The following is a 7,792-nucleotide window of genomic DNA, read 5'->3' as shown; positions in this document are numbered from 1 at the left end:
AAAAAATTTTTTTAGAATCGGAATCTCCATAGCCAAAAACGTGGGATTCCGTAAAAAAGGGGGGGGAAGGTTCAGATTACATATAGTCCATCTGGACCGACTGTTTTTCTGCTTTGTGCGTTGGGCAACGAAATATCTTCCCTTACTTATGTTTTATCAAAGCCATCTCTTTCTGGCAATGTGAACATCGGGGACTTAACACAATTCAGAACTTTCATTTTTAGAAATGAAACACGCGCACTTGTGGGATCGACTACTCACGACTAGCTATAGCGCGGGTGCACGTTGGGGACCACTCTTTAGTAGTACCTGAAAATTTTGAAGTTGCAATTTTCGCGAATTTCTTCTTTTTTTTTCTTTCAGAATCGGAATCTCCATAGCCGAAAAGGTGGGTTTCTGTTAGGGGGGGAAAAAAAAAGTGAGCGGGTGGATTACGTCTCCGCCATGTGCGCCACTTACTGTTTTTTAAAATAATTTTTTTCCTGCCTTTACTATGTATGGAAGATCAGTTTTATTTAAAATCATAGAAATAGATACAACCTTACGGTAGTTATACCAATCCTTCCTTCCAACGGTTTACGTGTTTTCTGAAAGTTACCGTCCTAAATTTAAATAGTATAAACGATATATATTCCTTTTGCAAACACGACACGATATTTATAACACTAGATTTACGTAAATGTAGGTCATGAAATAACAGGATAAGGTACATTCGTTGAGGTTTTCCTAAGATTCTTTTTACTATTTTAAAATCTATCAACAGACATGCGACCAATTAAAAACTAAAAAAAAAATGGTCAAACGACAAATTAGTCTTTTTGGCTTTTCCTTTTTATATCACGACAGTGCCACCATATACAATAAATGCGGTATTTCTGCTACATAAATAAATGTAACAGTATAATTTCAAACGGATAATAATTCAATATAAGTAACTTACTTGCCACACATTCGCTTGCTGTCAGCCCAGAAGAATAAAGGCGGAATCAACGAAGTTTTCAATATATATAGGGTGGAAAATATCGTGTAAAACGAGACTCTGTTAATGCTAAAACGAGACTTGATTATCACTAAATAAAATTAAGTATTTTATTAGGTAATAATAAAATTATAATATAATAATTATAATAAAATTATTACCAATGTGTTTGGAATAAAATTATACTCGCGTGTTTAATGTTTCAAATATATTTTTTTGTCTTTTTTTTTAATGAATTGTACGGAAATAAATGAGTATTGCTTTTGTGCAAGATTTTTAATTTTTCTAAAAGTTGGAATGTCATTGTATAATGTTTTCACCTTTGAGCATGTTAACCGATTAATTAAAAATGAACTCGTTTTAGCTGCTAATTGAAACCAGCTCAACAATTTACTATACTGGAAGCTTATGTCTAAGCTTTCCGTGCACTTCCTACCGACATTTTTCAAATAACGTTTTCCTCTCTCATTAAAAGGGGACCTTTCTTTAAAGTTTCTATATCTGCGAGAATGGTAATGAAGCTAAGCGAAACGAATATGTTAATGCTCAAAGATCAGTTAAAAGATAATGTTTAATAACCTGTATTTCATTCTATTTCTGTTTATTAGATTTAATAGCAACACCTTCGTTTTACCTTTAATGACAAAGTTCTTAAAATAACTTCGAAAAGCCTAGTCCGCCTACTGCTCATTTCACAAATTGGACGAGTCGTAAACAGTTTTAGGATCTTCTCTCTTGGGCTACCAAGGTCAATCTCTGTTCAAATTGAATTCATATTCAGTGTAATGATATATTTTTATCGGCTAATCAACGCCATTAAAAATCATTTTCGCCATAAATCAATAAATAGAGTTATTAGCTATTCAAGTTTGAAAATTTTGGATAATTCTAGCCAATCGTAAGCCACAGAGACACATTCATGCCTGTTTCCATAGTAACAAACCAAACAGAAAGGATCCCAGTTTTAATCAAAGGTTTACCAAAAAGATAAACCAACCCCCTATTCCTGAAAAGTCATCAGTTATTTTACTTGTTTCAGTCATTGGAATGCGGTCATGGTGAAGCACCGCCTTGAGAGATTCCATCGAACAAATTGCCCCAGTACGTATTCGTTTCTCAGTCTGGTATCAGTTCTATTGGCTTCACATTGCTGCTAGAGACTGTGGTTAATTCCATGTCAATTCAGGTGGCTTCACATAGCCGTCTGAATCAAACCTAAGGCCCTGTTCAAAGATGTGGGGTAGCATGATGTAACTTTCACTGGAGACACACGAGTCGCATGTTGAATTCTTGAGCAAGACACTTTGTTTCACGTTACTCCAGTTCACTCAACTGGAGAAATGTGTTCCTACACCACTGGTGCTGAGCTGTATCAGCCTTTGCCTTTCCCTTGGATAACATCAGTGGCATGGAGAGGGACTTTCTAGGTGCAATCCCGTGGTCAGTCATGACTGAAGGGGGTCTTTACTGTCCCATGTATATGACTTCTTCTGTAATGTTTGTAAGAAGCAGTAACACTATCAAAGATGTATGAATGAATGATGTCTAATATTTAAGGCACCAGAACTTTCATTTCTATTTATTATTTATTTTTTTGTTGACTAATGTTATCAAAGATATATATATTTTTTAAATATCTAATTTAGAATAATTTAGTTGTGCAGTAACAACATTTACAGCATGGCTACTAGTGTAGGTTTGTTTTACATTCTAATTACCCATGCAGGTATTTCAGAGGTAGTGCTAAGTCACCAACTACCTGTGTACACCACTCTTCTTCATTACATAGTGTGAAGACCAGAAGTATAAAAAGGTATCAAAAATTTCCTGGACTAATAATATTTAATAAAAAAATAACTTATTTACCTGAGTTTTTGTTATAAACCCAAACGGGAATATCTAAGTTTAAAAGGTTTTAATCAGCTAAAAATACAGCAATCTACAATACAAAGAGTAAACAAAACCAAACTTCAATGCAATAATAGTTTTATGCAGCGAGTTGCTACATTTTCAACTTACTAAAAACCAACACTGAACATGTGCTGCAAACAGAACAGAACTTCGCACAGCTGCACTGCAGGCAAATAACAGCAATTGAGACAATCAAAATCACGTGATCAAAACTAAAATCACAACAGTTTTAACATCATCTCCTTTGAAATGGTCACCTTACGCAGCAATACACCAGTCCCAGTGTTCCTGCCACTTTTGGAATCCAGTCTGGAAGTCATTTTCTGTAAGCAAGTTGTAGACCTTTTGCTATTGGATCTTGATCTCGACAATGGCATTAAAACAGCAACCTTTGAGCTGCATTTTCATCTTGGGGAAGAAATGGAAGTTTGCAGGTGCTAAATCTTGTGAATAGGGTGGATGCAGAAGTGGTGCCATGTTTTTGGCAAGCAGCTTACAAGTGAGGAGAGCTCAGTGATAGTGTCAATTGTTGTCATGAAGAAACCAATTCTTTATGTTCCACATATCTGGTCACTTTCGCTAAATGTTCTCCCTTAAACGTTTCAAAACATTACAACAGAACTCTCAATTGATGGTCTGGCCCTGGGGGATGAATTCTCAATGCACAATGCCACATTTCCAGAGATGATACTCTTGGCAGGTCTTCCAGGGATGTTCTTCTGCTTTCAAAGCACCTGTGGCACTCAAAACACTGTGTGTGACCCATTGCTTTATAACCGAAGGATGCTCAATGTCTCTGTAGCAGACTTCCCAAGTTTAAAGCAAAATTTCACACTGGCTCTTTGTTCCAGCTTCTTGACTACGACAAAATTGCAAACTACAGCATACACAGATCACAAAAATACAAATTTCACAACTTGCAAAGTAATCACAGTGATGTCACTCAGCACACTCCTTCATAAAGGTCACTGCTAGCTCTCACTGCGCACACAACCGTGTGCTGCCATCAGTTGGCATGCTGCAGAACTAGTCTGGGAACTTTTCGATACCACCTCATATACCCTACAAGCCTATTGTATTCAGAGGAAAAATGAGAGAGAGAAAAAATCATTAAAAAAGTTTCCTCACATTTCTACTTTAATATGAAATGTTATTCAAGACTATCATGACTAGCTGAAGATTCTCATCATCATCATCATCATCGTTTAACGTCCGCTTTCCATGCTAGCATGGGTTGGACGATTTGACTGAGGACTGGTGAAACCGGATGGCAACACCAGGCTCCAGTCTGATTTGGCAGAGTTTCTACAGCTGGATGCCCTTCCTAACGCCAACCACTCAGAGAGTGTAGTGGGTGCTTTTACGTGTCACCTGCACGAAAATGGTTGGTTTAATGTTTACTAAATATAATATCTATCAACATAATAATCATTGCTGTCTACTTATTTCTGGGTCATCACTATATTCATAGAGAAGGTTATCTTTTGTGTTATCTATGGTATTACTGATTCCACATTTTTGGATACCTTGTTTTACTTTTTCTCTGACAGCTACCCACAATGACTTCACTTACTGACAACTGGATGATAGTAAATTACTGAAGTAATCCTGCTGGTGTTACTAAATTCTCAGCAGTCACCCACTTATTCCACTCATCTCACGCAAAACATTTTTCTCACATGCCTCTTCATGAAACAGTAGCAGCAAAATAAATATTCAGTAAACTCATCTGCTTGTATATTTGTCTTTTCTGTCAACCTTCTTGCACTGTACATTATCATAATTATTGAAACTGTACACTTCATATTCATTTCATTGATGGTGTATCAATTAACCTTATGGCTAGTTGTGGGAACTTTTGCTACTTTGTAATTATGTCTATTTATTTCATTCACTTTTTCTTAAAAACCAGCTGTTTCTTTTATTCATGAATTACTTTTAGTTTATGGTGGTCCATACTATTTAGTTGCCACATTATTTAGTGTTTTCTATAACTTGTTCCTTGTAACTGATTGTTAATTAGCACTATGTAGTGTTGTACAGAAATATCATCAGCTGGAAAAAAACAACCCAATGTTGATCAGATGGTGTCTACTTTGGTGATACTTCTTCCAGCCTACAAGATGCTTATGAGGCATCATTATTGTAGATTCAAAGTAAATCAAACCAAGTAGATGACATTCTGTTACTCATATGTGTAAAAGCTTCTAAACTTATTAGTTATCATCAATATACTACAGAACTAATAATCACTGTACTGGAATCATAGTCATCTATATAGATATACAAAACATTTGGATTGTAATTATAGGCATGTGTGCATGCGTGTGTGTGTGTGATACAAAAAATTAAGTGCTAAATATATCCTTATCTTAGTAGTGCGTAAGGGTCTAATGTTACTAGTTTTGTTTATATTTAGATCTTTGCTGGCTGAGCAGATTTATGATCAAAAGTATTCCATTTTGATTGGCCCATTCTTTAAGGTGGAAGTATGATTTAGCTCCTATTTTGAGCAAGCCAAACATCCATGAAGATAAAATAAGCACAAGACAGAAATACGTACTGAGGTCAATATGATTGCCTAAAATCCTCGAAGGTGACAGTTCCCACATGGCTACAGTTTCATGACTGAAACTAATAAAAGAATAAATTATTTGTGTTAGCAGTCTTGTTTGGCTGATTTTACTTATCAGTGAGTTGAAACGAATAATGGATTACATTTGAAGATTTTTAATGTTATAATGTCATGGGTCATTGACATCACATGAACCATGAATGATGCCTAGGTTTTCTTTAAGACAGAAGTTGCAGTACTTTTGGTATCCTATCCAGAATTAGACATGTATTTTATTCTTCACCTCCAAATATATTTAACCCTTTAGCATTTAAACTGGCCATATCTGGCCCAAATATTCCACCCATTTTATGTTCAAACTAGCAAGAGCTGACCTTTCACACCTAATCTAAGATCTCATTTTAAAAATAAATAATCACATTATTGAAATCTTAATGAGTAATCTAAATGCTAAAAGATTAAAGAGTGCCATGCTTTCCTTTTTTTATAATTAGTCTATTAGAATGATACAAGAAATTTTTGGAAGGATGTTCTGAGTCCAATGCAACAAGTTCAGATGTTTTCTGTGATGACAGATGTTACATTTCACACCATTCTTTAGCAATTGCAAACTAGATCTTGAGGTTTGAAGTTAGTTTGCAATAATTTTGCATAGTGAATCATGATAATATTAGATATTATTAGCATTTAGCTCTAACATACAGATTGTTTTTGTTGAGTAGCAACTGGAACTTGTGAAATGTGCCTTGATAAAGGAAGAATAGTTTTTATTTTCATAGAATCATGGTGTACTGTACTATATATTCTCTTTCCAGTAGTGTTAGAACAGTCATTTGTTATTACTAATGAATACTTAATCTTTTCCATTCTCCAGGGTGTCCACAAAGTCTGGGTACACAGGGATTAACACATACTTTAAGAAATTATTATTTCTTATATTTAATTGTTAATGTTATGATTTTACTTACTCCATGTATCCAGACCTTGTGGACACCCTGTTGTATCTGTATGTTAGTGTGTCATCATAGTACTTCTACAACACTGGTTAAAGTGACTATGTCTAAGGATATAGGACTTATTCTTTCATTGATGTAAGATACTCATAGTTAGGTATATACCTTGTCCAGAACAAGTGGAGGTTAGTAACAAGAAGAGTATCCAACTGTAGAATATTAGCCGTAACAAATTCTGACCCATGATGATAGTGGTGATGATATAGTGAATGGGATGTTATTTGATTTTCTGGAGGGTCTGTCTCATGTTAGATAATGTTAAATGAAAAAAGACTACCAATTTAAAATTCAGTTGAAACTTTTGCACCAGGTATATTAAATATTGACAAGGTTTGCTTTACTGGGTATTTACTTCTCATATTATACATTAATATTCTAAAGACTTTTGAAGCTTAAACATTTTAGAAATTTTACTTTTGGGTTTCCAAGTTATTATTCAGTATAATTAAACAAATTTGTTTTGAAAATTAAAATACTCATCATCATCATCATTTAACGTCTGCTTTCCATGTTGGTATGGATTGGACAGTTTGACTGAAAACTGGTAAGCTGGGGAGCTTCACCAGGTTCCAATCTGATTTGGCAAAATTTCTACAGCTGGATGCTCTTCCTAATGCCAACCACTTCAAGAGTGTAGTGGGTGCTTTTTACGTGCCACTGGCATTGGCCACAACTATGATCTCACTTGGCTTCACAGGTCTACACAAGCACAGTATATTGCCAAAGGTCTCAGTCACCTGTCACTGCCTCTGTGAGGCCCAACTCTTGAACGTTGCTTTTTACATGCCACTGGCATGGGTGCCAGTCAGATGTTACTGACATTAGCCACGACTCTCAAGCACAGCATATCACACAACGTTTGAAGGGTGCTTTTTATATGCCAGTTACGTGACACTGGTATCAACTATGACTACAATCTCATTCGGTTTGACGGGTCTTCTCAAGCATGGCATATCACCAAAGGTCTTGGTCACTTGTCATTGCTTTCGTATAACCCAACATTTGAAGATCATGCTTCAACATCTTGTCCCATGTCTTTCCTGGGTGCTGAAGCATGATCTTCAAATGTTGATATATATTATTTAGTCCTTTTCCAGTTATGTGTTTACATTTATGCTAGTTCAATGATAGTAAATTAAAAGAGGTAAGGTTTTAAAATTTGTGTAATTAATACATTGTACATTTTAAATGTTGATTTTATTTATGTGTTTCACGAATCAGTTATGTTTGCAAAGATGAAAAACATTTACAGTAAATGATTGCATGTATGTATGTGTGTGTATATACACACACACATATATATATATATATATA

At 35.1% G+C, this 7,792-nt stretch overlaps 1 protein-coding gene across 4 annotated transcripts in view; it reads right to left on the bottom strand.

The window, feature by feature from the left end:
- The window catches only part of LOC106881729 (uncharacterized), a 20,774-nt gene extending 19,695 nt beyond the window's left edge, over positions 1-1,079 (bottom strand). For 2 of the 4 annotated variants that reach the window (XR_001410890.2, XR_001410891.2), the window contains exon 1: positions 941-1,079. The gene's annotated coding sequence lies outside the window, so the exon portion shown is untranslated. The remainder of the gene's footprint in view (positions 1-940) is intronic. The other 2 variants (XR_008264417.1, XM_014932214.2) reach the window with 2 other exon arrangements.
- Positions 1,080-7,792: the final 6,713 nt, after the last annotated feature.

The sequence above is a fragment of the Octopus bimaculoides genome, chromosome 6 (assembly GCF_001194135.2).
Source record: "Octopus bimaculoides isolate UCB-OBI-ISO-001 chromosome 6, ASM119413v2, whole genome shotgun sequence".
In the NCBI taxonomy this organism is placed as follows: Eukaryota; Metazoa; Mollusca; class Cephalopoda; order Octopoda; family Octopodidae; genus Octopus; species Octopus bimaculoides.
This window is presented reverse-complemented; position numbering and strand designations above follow the sequence as displayed.